This window comes from Crocodylus porosus, unplaced genomic scaffold (genome assembly GCF_001723895.1).
Source record: "Crocodylus porosus isolate Cpor-Errol unplaced genomic scaffold, CroPor_comp1, whole genome shotgun sequence".
In the NCBI taxonomy this organism is placed as follows: Eukaryota; Metazoa; Chordata; order Crocodylia; family Crocodylidae; genus Crocodylus; species Crocodylus porosus.
Genome location: NW_017728906.1, coordinates 200,541,781 through 200,556,734, shown reverse-complemented (window position 1 = coordinate 200,556,734; position 14,954 = coordinate 200,541,781). Strand labels below are relative to the sequence as shown.

Here is a 14,954-nt window from a genome sequence, read left to right as displayed (position 1 = left end):
CCAGTAGGGAGCAGACCCCGCACGGGGAGGTGGCCATGCTCCCGGGCCCCAGAGCCTGAAAAAGGGACAGGCAGCCCCCGCAGCCAAGAGCCAGGGGCTCCGTCTGCGTGGAGCCGGGAACCATGGGCTCTGTCTGGGTGGCCGGACGGCTTAAAGTGAAGCACAGCTGATTTTTCTTAGATTTGGTCTGATTTCAGTGTCAGAAGGGAGGGATGGCAGTGGTTCATTGCAAGAATCACACTGCCTGTTTCATTTACATGGGGCGGTGCACAACAAAACCTTCAACAATTATCTAGCAAAGAAATCTATACAGAGTATTTAAGTACCATAAATTATTGACCTTCTGGGTGAATCAATCCGTTATGCATCGACATGTGTTGATTCAGAAAGCAGAGATGTGCGAGTTTGAACACATTTTGCACAATAGAGTCATTTGGCCCCTGGAGCTCCAGAAGTCTATGCATGCTCAGGAAAAATGATGATTCATACTGAATATCAGCGTGAGTTGATGGCTTCTAAGCTGGTCATGCCAAGCTTGCAACTGGTAGTTTTGTATCTGCATGAGAGAGAACTGCATTTGGTCAGTAGGCTCTGGAGAAAGCCCTGCTTTATGCTGCATGCAGCTTTTCAATGGTCATCTTCATGAACATCTGTTGTTTCGAGTTGTATGTTCACACCTAGGTGTCTGCGTGAAGTTTAGCAAAGGCTGGTAGTGACAGAGAAGTTATTCTGATCACGTATGTGAAATGGGTTGGTGCCCCCATAGATTTTATTTAAAGCCAAAAGGAACCAGGAGCTTCTACTCTGAGTTCCTGCTTAACATAGGCGGAAGAACCCCACCCAGTAATTTCCATGTCAAGGCTCTTGCTTCTGTCTGAGCATAAGCTAGAGCAGATCTTCTAGATGTGCATCCAGTCTCTGCAGCCACTGGGTCTCATTAGGGTTTTTTCTGCTAGATCTAAGAGTGCTCGGCTATCTGAAGCTTTTTGTTGTGCGGGTCATCCTGGATGACTTCTTCTTTTGTTGGATAAATTAAATAGATTGAGTTACAGGATTGAGCCTTGTTATATGACGTGTATTCTTAACTTCAAGTCATTCTCTTACTACTCTTTTAAGCACCCCCTACCTGCCAATTTCTGAAAACCCTTTTTGTAGTGTGGATGTCAGAAGTGTTCACTGTGTTCCTGTAATGGTCCTGCTAATGCTATATGTGGAGTTGATCTACATCCCTACCCCTACTTGGTATTTATAGATTTCATAGGTGTTAGGGTTGGAACTGACTTATTAGATCATTGAGTCCAACCGCCTGCCCTGGGTAGGAAAGAGTGCTGGGGTCAAATGACCCCAGCCAGATGTTTGTCCAATCTCCTCTTAAATACCTCCAAGGAAGGGGGTAGCACCACCTCCCTTGGAAGCATATTCCATATTTTGGCAACCCTCACTGTAAAGAATTTTTTTCCTGATGTCCAATCTAAATTTGCTGTCCTTCAGTTTGTGGCCATTGTTTCTAGTTACCCCAATGGGCGCCCTAGTAAATATATCCTCTCTTTCCTGCTGTTCCCCCCTTCCCCTCCCCCCCGATGAGTTTGTAGACAGTCACAAGATCACCTCTCAGCCTTCTCTTGCAGAGGCTGAAGAGATTCAGGTCCCTCAATCTGTCCTCATAGGGTTTTTCCTGTAGGCCTTTAACCAGATGGGTGACCCTCCTCTGAACCCTTTCCAGGTTATCTAAATCCCTCTTGAAGTGTGGTGCCCAAAACTGGACTCAGTACTTCAGCCGCGCAGCCCTTAGCATCCAGTACTGCAGCAGGAGCTTATTTAACTGGTTTACTACCTCAAAATCCTTTTCAGTGTCTCTGTGTTTTAGGATACAGTCCCACACCTCATCAGTGCCCTTGTTCTTTGTTCTCAGATGTCAGTCCTCATTTTAGTTGTATTTGGTGCCTGTTGTTCAACTGGACACAGTTTTGCCAAGCAATCCAGATGAGTTAGTATGATCAGGACAAGTCAGTCTATCATGCACTGTTCCTCTAGTTTTTCAATCATCTGCAAATTATTGCCTTTCTTTCAGTCATCAGTAAAGATATTGAACTGAACTGGGTCCAGACCAGGTCTTTACAGGACACCCCTGGAAACTTTCCCACTAGATGATGTGTTGCTTTTTGCAGTGTGTCAGTTTAACCCAGTTTTTAATCCATTTAGAGTGGGCTACATTTGATTGCTGTAAAGTGCTATTATCCTCTCTGACTGTTGTGCTTTTGTCTCAGCCCTGCACTCTTGCTGGAGTCTCAAGTCTATTATGTCAGTACAATTACTGTCATTAACTATGCTTGTGATACTGTCAAAAGCAGTATCGAGTTTGTCTGACAATATTTGTTTTCCACAGAGCCTTGTTGTTTGGTACTACTTCTTCTGCTTTCCCCTAATTCTTTGCTGGCTGCATCTTGTCAGTCTTTCTGTACTTGTATTTGGTTCCTAGTGCAGTGCTGAGTGTATGTGGGTGCTGTAGAGAGGAGGCCTTGATGCCTATAGCTGGAGGAAGGTTTGAGAAGCTGGCCCTGTTCTCCTGTCCTGCAGTTGCAACACCTTTCAACTGCACTGTAGGATGTAAAAGGAAAAATAAATGGCCTGGCCACCTATCCCCAGCTTCTCTCCTTATAAAATTATATGCCTGTCCTTTATTCTGACTTGTAGCCATACAGTGCATGAGGAAATGCTTCTGATGCTCTGCTCCTGTTCAAAGAGATCTCAGATTTTGGTGGGATGTCTTGTAGGGATAGAATTGTTTTTGCTCCTTTATTGCGGCATGGTCCAAATGAAGTAGCAATCCTTCCTCCTGTCTGTACGGCTCTTATTACTTCTGGGATACCCCTTGTTAACAGTTGTCATAGAGCCTGGATTGCTTGAGAGAGTGCAGTCAACCCCTGGGAGAAATTTGGCAGCCACTATGAGCAGGGGGCTTGGATTAGAGGACCGTGGTGGTCCTTTCTGGCTTTGGGATCCTTAAGTCTAAGTCAATTCATTTTCTTTCTTCTTGGCCCTGTGGGACCTGGATTACCTGCATTGCCCTCAATATATTCAGAGCACCTGCATCAAGGCTGTGTCTGTAATCAAATCTCATGCTTCAGGGCTTCAGCCAGTCATTGCAGGGGGCAGGAAGGATTACCCCGCACCCTCACCACCCATGTATGATTGGCCACAGATGGGGAGGATCTGCTTTGTGAAGTAGCAGGCAAGATCCTCTTCAATGCTAATGTGTAGTGTTCTGGGAATTTTTCAGGATTTGTTTTCCAAACACCAAAACTAGGCTGAAATTGGGATAAAAGGAAGGAAAGAAAAAAATCGGTTTAAATCAGGGAAAATAATACGTTCCTGTGGCGGTGAGGGAGGGACTGGAGTAAGGATGGGACTAGCGAAGGAGTGTGCTGCAGCCCATTGGCTGCTCCTGGGGCTGAAGCAGGGAGCAAAGCGGGGGGAACTGTTGGTGGGTGTGTGGTGTGGGATGGGTGGTAGCTCTTGCTGCTACGTGTCCCCTGGGAGGGCTGCAGCCTGGATCTGTACGCAGAACAGGAGCAGGCTGCTGCCTGCCCTGAGCACTGGGAAGAGCCTGGTGGTGCCACCATTGGCCCCAGCCAGCAGCAACTGCCTGCTCTCTTCCCGCACGCAGATCCGGGGGCACTTGTCCCCTGGAAAGAGCCTGGTGCAGCCCCACAGCCCTTGCAGGGGGCGCATAGCAGCAAAAGCTGCACCCCCCCCAAGCCCCACACCCACTGGCGGCTTCCCCTGCTGCAGCCCTGGGAGTGGCTGATGGGTTGCACTGCACCCATCCTCCCTATTGCAGCAGCCTGCTGCTGGGCTGCCTTGGCACTTGGGAGAAGGGGAGTGGCATGCAGCCGGATGTGGACATGAGGAGGACTTGACCCGGGCAGTGACTCCAGTCCTGTGGGCCCATGCAGAGTGGTCGTGTGCAGCGCCTGCCTCAGGGAGTGGAGCTAGGCTTTCCTGCCTGCCCCAGGCAGGGCTTGCAGCTCCCAACACCTGGGGCAGGGCTGCAGCCAGAGACACTGGGTGCAGCTGGGACCTGCCCGCCCTGGGAGCAGTTTCCACAGCCCCTCCCGCCCTGCTTAGGGTCAGAGCTGGGAGCCCCGTGCCCCCAGGTAGCAGCTCTAGCCACCCTCCCCGGGGCTCCTTGTGGCCACCCTCACCCCCCACTCTATGTGCAGCTGCCACCACAGCCCCTCCCCCCCCAATGGTTTTCTGCTGATTTACACTGAAAAATGGATGTAAACCTTAAAAACTGAATAATTTCAATTAAAAAATCTGGTAATTTACTAGTGAAATTCAGTAAAAACTGAAAATGTGGAACACTACTCACGTGCTTAGTGGTACACACACATTCTCATATCTGGGGCTGGGGAGAAATTTCACTCCCAGTCAGATCAGCAAGGACCCGTAGGGGTTTATAGCTTGGCGTGTTGTTTGCTGACTGGATGATATGGATATATCTCATCTGTTAATCAGAAAATGAGGTTTGGAAGAGACCTCAGGACAGACATCTGGTCCAACCCCTATGCAAAGCAGGACCAGCCTCAATTAGATCACCCCAGCCAAGGGGTGATCGTCTAGCTGGGTCTTCAAAACCTCCACAAACGGAAACTCTGCCATCTGTCATTAAATTCCCTGCCATTGCCAAGGCCTTGGGCATTGGGGCACCGTTGGTTTCTCCTGTTCTCTAGCTGTGGTGCACGATGACTTGCATCCCTGAGAATTGAAATGTCTTAGTTTAGTGAAAGTCTGTGGGATTATGTATGCTGTATAGGTGAAATGTAGTGTGGCCTGTGACAGGCAGAAGGTCAGGCCGGATGATATCATGATACTTTCTGACCTTAAAGCTGACGAGACGGCGTTCAGAGCGTTCCTACCTGCTGCTGAGACTATCGCTCTCTGAGTAGCTGCTGACTTGCAGTTTATGCTCCCTCCTTTTCACTTTAATATTCCTGAAAAGTATTAGGAAATGATTTGATCCCCAGCTCAGAAGTACTCTTCCTCCGCGAGGTGTGTGCTGAAGGGGAAGAGCAGAGGGTTGGACCACAGGGTCAGGCTTTTTGTGGTATGTGGTGAATGTTGCCCCGGGGTTTCTTACACACCACAGCAGTTATGATGTTTCATTCCCTTGAGTCCTGATCTGTTGTGTTTTTTTTTTTTCACTGAACACTTGATAAGAGTCCTCTTCTACTTCTGCGGCTTCAATAGAGCACCAAGAGTGACTCTTGTAGGAGTCACCCACCAGCATAAAATATATTTTATCAGGATCCTCCTTCAGATCCTAAGTCCTCCTTTTCATGTGCTTCCATTTTAACTCTCTTCCACAAGCTGTAGTAAAAATCTGTCCATCAGTAAGCTGGTTGTGAGCTGAGAATCCTGTTTTTCTGGATAAACTCTATCTTGTCACCTCCCTTTTTTTTTTAATCTGTCTCTCCTTATTATATAATTTGCTTTTGCCCACTGGCACCCAGACTGGGACCTCTAGTTGGGAACTGTTATCTGTTGCTTTTCTCTGGAGTATCTAGCACAGTCTTCTGTCGTATGGCGGATTTATATACAGAACAGCAACTATAGTTTTACATTTAGGTGACTGAACCAGACAGTTGTGTCAGGAGCAGCAGAGCGTATCGCTGTGATACCTCCTCCATATTTATGGACTGGGCATTGAGTCGTTATTCATTCTCTGGTCTGTTCTGGGTGACCACAGTCGCACACTGGAGAGTTTTTTTTTTTTTTAATTTTCCAGGGACTCACCATGATCATCGATAAGTGGCTCCCAGATACTTTTGGAATTCAAATAGTAAAGAGGAAGAGGATACCCAAAGGACACTTAAACATGCTCTTGAGACTTGCAAATGAGTTAGAAATATTTAGCACTGAAATGCTGTATAAAATTTAAGAAGCATCTGTCTAACAAGATGACCAATTTCCCTGTGTGCCTGGGGCCCCAAGATGTATGAATCCAAGTTTTCAGTGACACTTTATGACCAGAAGGATAAAATGGACTTCCATACGTTATATGAAAAGCATAGGCAGGGGATAGTGTATTTTATGATGCTGAGTCTGGTGAATTTGTCTCTTGCCCTAGAATTATATTCTAGAAACTTGAGTTGGTCGGGGGAGGAGGAGGAGGAGGAGAAGAGCAGAAATGTTTTTAGGACATTAGGACAAAGGACATCTTGAAAATGTGCTGAGAATGCAGATCAGTGCAAATGTGTCTGCAGAAAGCCTGAGATGAAACCTTGGGGAGGGAGAGGATCTGAGCGGGTTGTTTACTCTTGACACCTGAACATCAACAGTGCTAGCTGTTTAATTAATACTTCTGACTAATGCACATGTTCTGCATAAGACCTGTCACTCACTGGGTCGGACCATAGGTCCATCTTGCCTAGTCTTACCGCGGCAGACTGCGGATGCCAAAAGGGAGAGTGATCTGGGTTTCACCAGGGTTTTTTCTACTGTTCTGCAATCCTGAAGCATCCTTCCATTTCTCTCAATGCCAGAAGCACCCTCCTCTCCTCCCAGCTGCTAAAATCTCCAGTTTTCTCCCTCCTAGCATGTAAATGTGCCATGATGCCAATACATATGAAGAATATAGGCCTGGTAGAAAATTTAGTTGAGTGAAGGTGAAAACTAGACCCTGAAATCCTGTGGTGGTGTTTTGATTATTATTTTTTTTCATACGTGTTAACCTCCCCAGCGGCGATTAAATGTAATGAGGTGGCTGCAGAATTTGGCTGGTATAGCAAGCAGAGTGCCACAGGACCTGGGGATACCAATCAGGTTCTTGCAGAGCTCTCAGGCTCTTGGCCTGTCCTTGTTCCCTGGACCCATCCTCACTGCAGCCCTGGATAGCAATTTTTTTTTTTTTTAAGCCTCTTCTTTGTCGCAGCCCTGGGGGAACACCCATTCTATGCTGACCTTTCCCTTTTATTTCATTTAACTCTACCAAGCTGCTGTTCAGTTTTTCTTCTGTACCCAGACGAGTTTTGACACCATGCCTCCCACTTACAGCTACACTCAGCTCCAGCCATATTAAATCATTTGCTAGACTGGCAGCTGCATCAGGGGCATTAGCTGTACATGCTGGTAGGAGCCTCTGTGAAAGGTGGAGGGGCTGGCGGGGAGATTTTCTTTGATTTGTTTGACCCTTCAGCTATCTACCAAGGTTGTAGTGCTGACAGTATTAGGAAATGCCTAGAGCTCTGACTGCGAGGTTAACTCAAGTGACCCAGCTGGCTAGAATACGCTCTTGTCCTGACATCTAACATGCTCTTTACTTTGTGTACAACTGATGCTGTCACTGCAGTTCTAGCAGTGCCTTCTAAGCCAATTTCTGGTGACTATTACTCTATTTACCTTCCAGCCTTCTCTGTTGCCAGTGACATTGAGTACTGTACTGTTTTCAACCTTTTTTCATTTGTGGGCCTCTAAAAAAAAAAAAATTCACATGGAAGTGTGGACCTCTTTGAATGGTAAGTGTGGGCATTCACATACTTTTGACTGATCATACTCATCTTTCACAAACCCCTTAGACATAGTCTGTGGACCCCCAGGGGTCCATTGACCACAGGTTGGAAACCACTACTGTAGAGACGTGGAGCTAAAGTCCACTCAGGTACCTGTATGGTCTCTGGATCCATGGTGTCTGAGGCCTTCCCAATTTATTTTTGGACTTTCCCTCCCCAAAGCCTGCCAGGTAAGGAGGAGCTATTTGCTTCTCCTAAGTGCTTCTTGTTCCCATTCCTGTTGTACAGGGCTGTCCAATTGGTGGCCCATGAGTGGCTGAATTGTGTCCCATGGGGCTGGCTGTTCTGGGGTGGGATGAGCAGTGGTGATGGTAACTCCTGCTGCTGCTGTATCAGCAGGGCCAGTCTGCTGGGGGTTATTACTAGGGTTACTGTACATCTGGGTTTTCCTGGACATGTCCTCTTCTTGAGGGGCTGTAAATTGGGAGTGAGGTGCGTCTCTTTCCCCCCGCCAGCTGCCTTGAGTCCTTTGGCGGTGCCTTAAACCCCAAATCATCTTTTCCATGGGCCAGAGGTTCTCGGCCTCCATGATCCTACCACCTCCTTCCCTTATGGCTTGGCTTCCCAGTGGTTCAGGGACACCCTAGCTGGTTCTGGAATGAGAGAAGCAGAGCTGCTTTCAGGAATATCTAGTTTAATTAATTCTGCTGCTTGGCAGAGCTAATTAGCCCACCTGTTGCTTTATGCATAAGTAGCCTGGTGCTCAGCCTGACTCTGTCCAGAGCATTTTGAGCACGGAGATGATTGATTCCCTCCCCTGCCATGGCCTGCTGGTTGAGAGCTATTGCTCCATGATGTGCTCTCACATCATCGAGTCCAGCTCTTGGCTAGGGCAGGACTGTTCCTTTGAGCACCTCTTCAGTTTTCAGACTAGGCTATGACTGGGAAGCGCCAGGGTGTCACATGCCATGAAGATAAAGGAGCAAACCAAACTCCCCTAAATGTTGCCGACCCCTGGTCTGGGACATCTTGCTGGAGGAGAATGCTTTGATGAAGCATCATTTTGAGCATGGGCTGCTTTCAACCTGTCCTGTGCCACTGTGACTCCAGCCTCAGTCACTGCTCTTGTCTGTAGTGTCACTGCCTCACCTTTTCTCTGTGCTTGGCTGCCCAAAGGCTGCAGGAGCGCCTGGGCTCTCTGGGCTGGATAAAATGGTTCCATGGTGCCAAACCCTGTCCCAGACCATGGAAGGAACTCCCATGGAAACTAATGACCGTCACAGATCTCTCCACCTTCCAGTCGAGGTACAAGGCACACTTCCCTGGCCTTGCCTGAGCAGATGGAAAGATACAGCAAAGGCACATCTGTGTACGTCTCATAACAGAAGCTGAAGCAGAAACCCCCACTGCACCCACTTGGGGACAGGATGAGAGAACCAACATGGCCAATGTTAATGCCTTCCTGGAAGGTGCTCACGGCTGTGATGAGCATGATACAGGCTCCTGCTGTCGGCTCAAGGCAACTCGCCTATGGGAGAATTTGCCCCTATGGTTTTATTTACCATCTCCAAAACTAGCACACTTGCAATGGTGTATACTCCAGCAGAATACTGTGTTCCTGTGTGGTGCAGAAGTTGTCACACTACATAAACAGTGCATTGAGACTTGCAACAGTTTGCACAACCTGCACATGCATGTACTCCCTGTGCTCTCAGCCATTAGACCAAGTGATATAAGGAGACAGACCCTAACATCATTACTGGCACTAGAGGCAAGAGATGATGAAAATCACCTGTTTTATCAACTGTTAACTGAAGACCCAAACAGATGGAGGCTTAAGAGATGTAAAACATTTGTACGTGAAGCCCCCAAGCTCCTGAAAGAGAGAGGTTTGGCTCAGCATCTCCAGTGTGCTGCAACAGAGTGGGCCCGCTGCTGGGAAAGGTCAGACCTATTCCTACAGTGTCTTACAGCAACACCAAATGAATTCCTCATTGGGCACGGCCCTGACAGAGAAGCGTGGCTCAAGCTGAACAGACTGAGAATTGGACACAGCCACTACAAAACAACGGTTCACAACATGACGGTCCTGGACAGCCCCGGTGTGAATGTGGTGTCCAGCTAGCAGCACAGCTCCTAATCAAAAGCTGCCGTCTCTGTAATTGTTCAGGTGGGGTAGATGGGATAAGCATGTTGAGCAATAATACTGGGGGGTGGCTCATAGATTTGCAAACCGATATCTGATATGATACGAAAGAGCTGTCATCTCCCACCCACACACAACATCAACTCCAGATCATTGGTCACGACTGGATAATTTGCTAGTTTTTTAAGTTCCTCTCGGACCAGCCACTTAACCAGAATAAAATAGGCAACATGGCATGGACTGCTGCTGACGTGTTGTGTGGGAGAGGTGCAAGGTCCTGTGTCTTGCACTACCACACCTTAGTTTTACGCCCTGCTCTTGCCCATTTGCATTGAGTGTTGATTGCAAGGTACATAAAAAGAATTGGTATTATAATGTGTTTTATTCCTTCCTGAGCATAGCTGCTTAGTCTGTGTAGGTGAGCAATCTGTTTCTGAGCCTGTGGATACCTGGGCAAAGATTACAGGAACAGTAGTAACTACAGTCTCTGCTGGCAGGTGGTTTAAACTGTTTAGCTTCAAGATCTTCCTGATGCAAACAAATTTCCTGCAAAAAATGGAAAGGGCAGAATGTCATGGTATCAGTCCAGCTGGATTTCTGTGTTGAAATAAGGCCATTTGAGCAGGGACGGCTGTCTGAAGGGCAGTAGCTCTACCTTAAAGCCATTTTTGTGTCTCCCATAATTCCTCTCCTGCTTATTAAACTTTGGAGGCTGCACTAATTAAAATGTTGTTGGCAATGGCACTTATTAGGGGTATGTGAAGTGAGCAGTATTCAATTGGGATTCAGCCTGGTTTTGGGGGACAGCAGTTCAATTCTCTGATTCAGATCACGATTTGGCTGAATCTCGATCTGAAGATTTGATTCTGATTCGGCCATAGACACAGTTTTTTATATATTTTTTCTACATACCTTGAGGTGGGTACGTAGAAAATAACATATAAAGCTGTGCCTGTGGCCAAATTGTCAATTCTCTCCGAATCGAATTGGAGGCTTCTGATTCAATTTGGAGAGATTAATGGGCCCCCTAATTTGATTCATATTTGGAGATTCAGCAGCCAAATCTGCTCTGAATCGAATCAGCAACTGAAGCTTTGCACAACCCTAGCACTTATCCCCTGTATAGCACTTCAGGTCCAGATCTAGTATGGAGGTTAGTTACCCTTTTGCTTCTGGTAGCTGCTCTGGTTGCAGCCTAGGCAGAGCTGATCTTTTTTGAGTGGAGCTTCTAAAATTGCAGCTCGTGTTTATCTCTACTGAAAAACCCCATGAATTACTTCATTACTTAGGTTTACTATAAAAATAAAGTTAGATGCTGGAGAAATAAATCCTTGTGTAGACCTAGCTTGGAATTGGGGATGTTGCGCAGAGCTGTTTACTGAAGCACTCCTGGATGAGCTCCAGGGCACCTGGGGAGTCTTCTCACTCTTGGTCTTCTTTCTCCCTACCCCAATCCTGTCTAGCTCACTTGCCTGTGTTGTGTGTGAAGCCTGGGGCCTTTATGGCAAGCAGAGCACACCTGATACTGTTTAAGCTTTCTTTAGGGGCTGAACCTTGGTTGCTTGAGTAGGAATGTGATGCCAGGAGGCTTCTCTAACTCACTCTGCTGCTTTTTGAGTCTCAAAAAAAAGAGATCTGCCATGAATTCCAAGAAATGCTGTATCTGTCCAGTACCTTGGGGTGTCAGGGCAAGGATACACCTGTAGCTGAACAGATCCAGGTGCTGAATGGTTTTGGAACAGCGGGGGCAAGATGGCCAGAGCCTTAAGGCACTTTTTCCCTCTGCAGAGGGAAAAATCTGCAGATGACTAGGCAGAAAAATCTGCAGAGAAGGTGGAGCCCGTTGTTGAGAAGATTGTGTTGTGTCTCTATTTGCACATCAGTCATCTGCAACTGGGTATTTCTACATTTATGACAAAGGGCAAAAGGTGGTGTCTCTTGGGTTTGGGGTCTGGTCTTTGGGGAACCCACTTTTCCACCATGGCAAATAGATTGGTTTGTCATGGTGACATCTGCATTGCAGTCTGGCTCACTTCATATACTGCTGGGGTGTCTTAAAGCTGCTTTGTCAGTGCTCTACAGGCTTCTTTATACATTTACCAAATGTTTATGTATTTGAGCTTGGCTACTGAAAGCTGCCTGCCTGAACTACCGCAGACATAGTACCCTTTTGTAAGAACTGCTTCCCCAAGGGGATAAATCTGTGCGCCTAAATCTGCTTCCCGTCACTGTGGCTCAGGTTTGAAATTTGCAGCAGATCGTATTGATTCCAGCCAGTCTGCTGTGCTTGCAAGCACTATCATGGCAACCTAATAGGGAACCATAGAAGTGCAGATCTACACCCTGTATGTTAAATTAAAAGAGACATGCAAGTCCCTCCCACCACTTCCTGAAGGGGATGTGTTTCTGAGAAGATCAGCTGAATTCGTTATTTCTGGTTTCAAACTCCAGGGCCTGAAATTGTGAAACTCTCCATAGATAGGGGCATAAGAAATGCAAGAACTTGAAGAATGTTCAGCGCTTGAATTAAAAATGAGCTGCCTGCTTGTTTGAACAGCCTGCTGGTTTTCTTGTCAAGTGAAGCTTTGTATTGCAGGAGAAGGAGAAATAATTCAGGATTATAGCTGCTAGGCAATGAGTGTGTTTGTAGCAGTGCCAGTGCAGAACTAATCTGTGACTCAGCAGAAGGACCTGGGCTGCCTTCCTCCAACGGCGTGTAGATGCAGAAGAGTGTTGGCACTAATGAAGGGTTCCCCAAAACATCGTTGCCCAGTTAGCAGCCAGCATTATTTCCTTTCCAAACACCGCTCTTCTTAGTGACTTTACACTTTGGGGGGTACAAGCCCATCTGGTCTTCTGGTGATAGGTTGGGTGCTGAGGCTTGCTTTTCTCCTGGAGGGGGCATCTCTGGTTTTCAGAAACATGACCTGCCTGTAGCCCTCACAGCTGTGAAGATAACTTTTGAAATCTGAACCAGATGCAGTTTGTTCTTGTTACCCGAATGAGCTGACCCTATTCATCTAAACGGGATTTTATTACTAAGATCTCAGGATAAGGAGACGGAACAAAGAGCAGCAGTCTCAAGTTGCAGCAGGGGAGGTTTAGGTTGCATATTAAGAAAAACTTTCTCACTGTGGGGTGGTGAAGCACTGGAGCAGGTTACCTAGAGAGGTGGTGCAATCGCCATCCTTTGACAAAGCTTTGGCTGGGATGTTGTAGTTGGGGCTAGTCCTGCTTTGAGCAGGGGGTTGGACTAGATGTGATCTCCTGAGGTCCCTTCCAACCTTCATTTTCTATAATTTGATGATAATCCTTTCTTCTGAACTATTTCACTGATGCTAGAAGTATGCAAGGAAGGCAGTCACATTAGTCTCACATTAGTCTCACGCTGCATGGACTACTGAGTGGTGTCTGCAAGTTGCAGGGGGATGTGGAAATAATACCATTATTTTCTCTCCCAACCCATTCACCTTTTTGAAGCTTAGGAAACAACTGTGTGAAAGCTTTCTAAATACAGAAGTGTAGAGGCGACATGGAGTCTGCTCGACTGTGCGAGTCCCTATTGGAAGTATTATAGGACTGTGACTTACTGGTAAACCTTAGAAGTTATATGTCTCTCAATCTAAACGGGGATAAATGTGCAGGGCTTTCAGTGCAGGAGCTAACGTTAAGGTTTCGTGCGCTTTCCTACTGCGAGCCATGCCATGAGAGAAATCATCTTGTGGGTCCTTTCCTTTTTGTTAGTAGCTGTGTGGGGGGCACCTCTCTTCCATTCACAATGAGGAAACAGCCCTGAGGCGCCACCAGCAATTGCTTACAGAGAAAAGTAATATTAGAAAAATAGCTGGCATGCTTTAGTGCTTTGAAAAATGTAAACAAGGAGGAGGCAGCCCCACGTGACTGGCAAGTGCTCCATGGACCACAGCATGAGAACTAGGGCTTTATGGGAGGGATTTGACAAAGCCTTTCAGGTGAAAGTGCATCAGCAATACTGTGTTTCTGCCAAATGTGCACTTGTTTGTCCCTGTACATCTATGGGAAATGTACATTGAGTGAAGGTTTCACTGCAAACACAGAAGCGACCTAAATTCCAGCTAGCACCTGGATTCAAGCTGTCTGCCCCCCCTTAGGTTAACTAGGCTTCTGACTCTATTAGTGAGTGTGTCAGGGCTTTCTCTCTTTCATTCAGACTCCTGGAGTAGTTTTCTGAGCCTGCTGTTCAGCTGCGAGCCTGTTCAAAACCCATGCAGGTGCAGGAGGCGCTAGTGCTGATCATCATCTTCCTTGCACTTGCTCTGCTTTTTTGCTGTCTTTTATAATGGGGTCAGATCCTGCTCTCCTTTGCCTTTTTAAATAGTTCCACTCAACTAAGCGTGCGAGCGTGATCTTTTGGCCCCGTGCATCACAGGAAATTGCTGGATCCATCGCCACCTCCTAGGGGTTCCTGTGCTTTTGAACGTGCAGCATTTCTTTATGGCTCGTCACATGTGAACTGTTATCTTATGCTCATTTTGAATTTGTGACTGAGACCATACCTTTAGAAATAAACCTGTAAGAGGCTGTAAATGGTGTAGGGAATTTGGGATTTGTGCAACACCATTTTGCATTTACCCCTTGCCATCCTGATTTGAAGATGGCAATGATGTATCGTTAGTTATTTAAGCTGTTGTTTCACTGGGGAAGAAGATGAAATAACTTGTGGGCACTTCTATTTTGCTTTTATTCTGGAGGGATCTGAGGAGCAGGTTTAATTTTTCCTCCTTGTATTTAATCGTAGGGTTTCAAAACACTTTCTGGGCACAAACAAATTCTTCTCTTTCTGTATCAGAATATGCATGCATTGCTTCACTAATCACTAAGGGCATTTGTACGTCTGCTCGGGGAGGGGGGTGCCTTAATTACAGCGGCTCCAAGAGCCGCTCTAATTAAAGCGCCCAGAGCATCTTGTATCACAGCATCCCTGTGCTGAAAAATGGCAGTGGGGACACTTTAACCAAAGCTCGTTGAGCGAGCACCATCTTTTTTTTTCTTTCAGCGCAGGGACGCTGATACACAAGATGCTGAAGTCTGCTGGAGCGTGGTACAGGCATACCTCGGAGATATTGCGGGTTCGGTTCCAGACCACCGCAATAAAGCGAATATCGCAATAAAGCGAGTCACACGACTTTTTTGGTTTCCCAGCGCATATAAAAGTTATGTTTATGCTATACTGTAGTCTATTAAGTGTGCAATAGCATTATGTCTAAAAAAACAATGTACATACCTTAATTAAAAAATACTTTATTGCTAAAAAA

The 14,954-nt window shown here is 46.7% G+C and overlaps 1 protein-coding gene and 1 long non-coding RNA gene across 4 annotated transcripts in view; one reads left to right on the top strand and one right to left on the bottom strand.

Annotated features, from left to right (window-relative positions):
• The window catches only part of LOC109306872, a 21,571-nt gene extending 12,004 nt beyond the window's left edge, over window positions 1-9,567 (bottom strand). The window contains exon 1 of the long non-coding RNA XR_002100131.1: window positions 9,486-9,567. This is a non-coding gene — a long non-coding RNA (uncharacterized LOC109306872). The remainder of the gene's footprint in view (window positions 1-9,485) is intronic.
• Window positions 1-14,954, top strand: part of STIM1 (stromal interaction molecule 1) — a 140,145-nt gene that overhangs the window by 2,531 nt on the left and 122,660 nt on the right. The window lies entirely within an intron of this gene.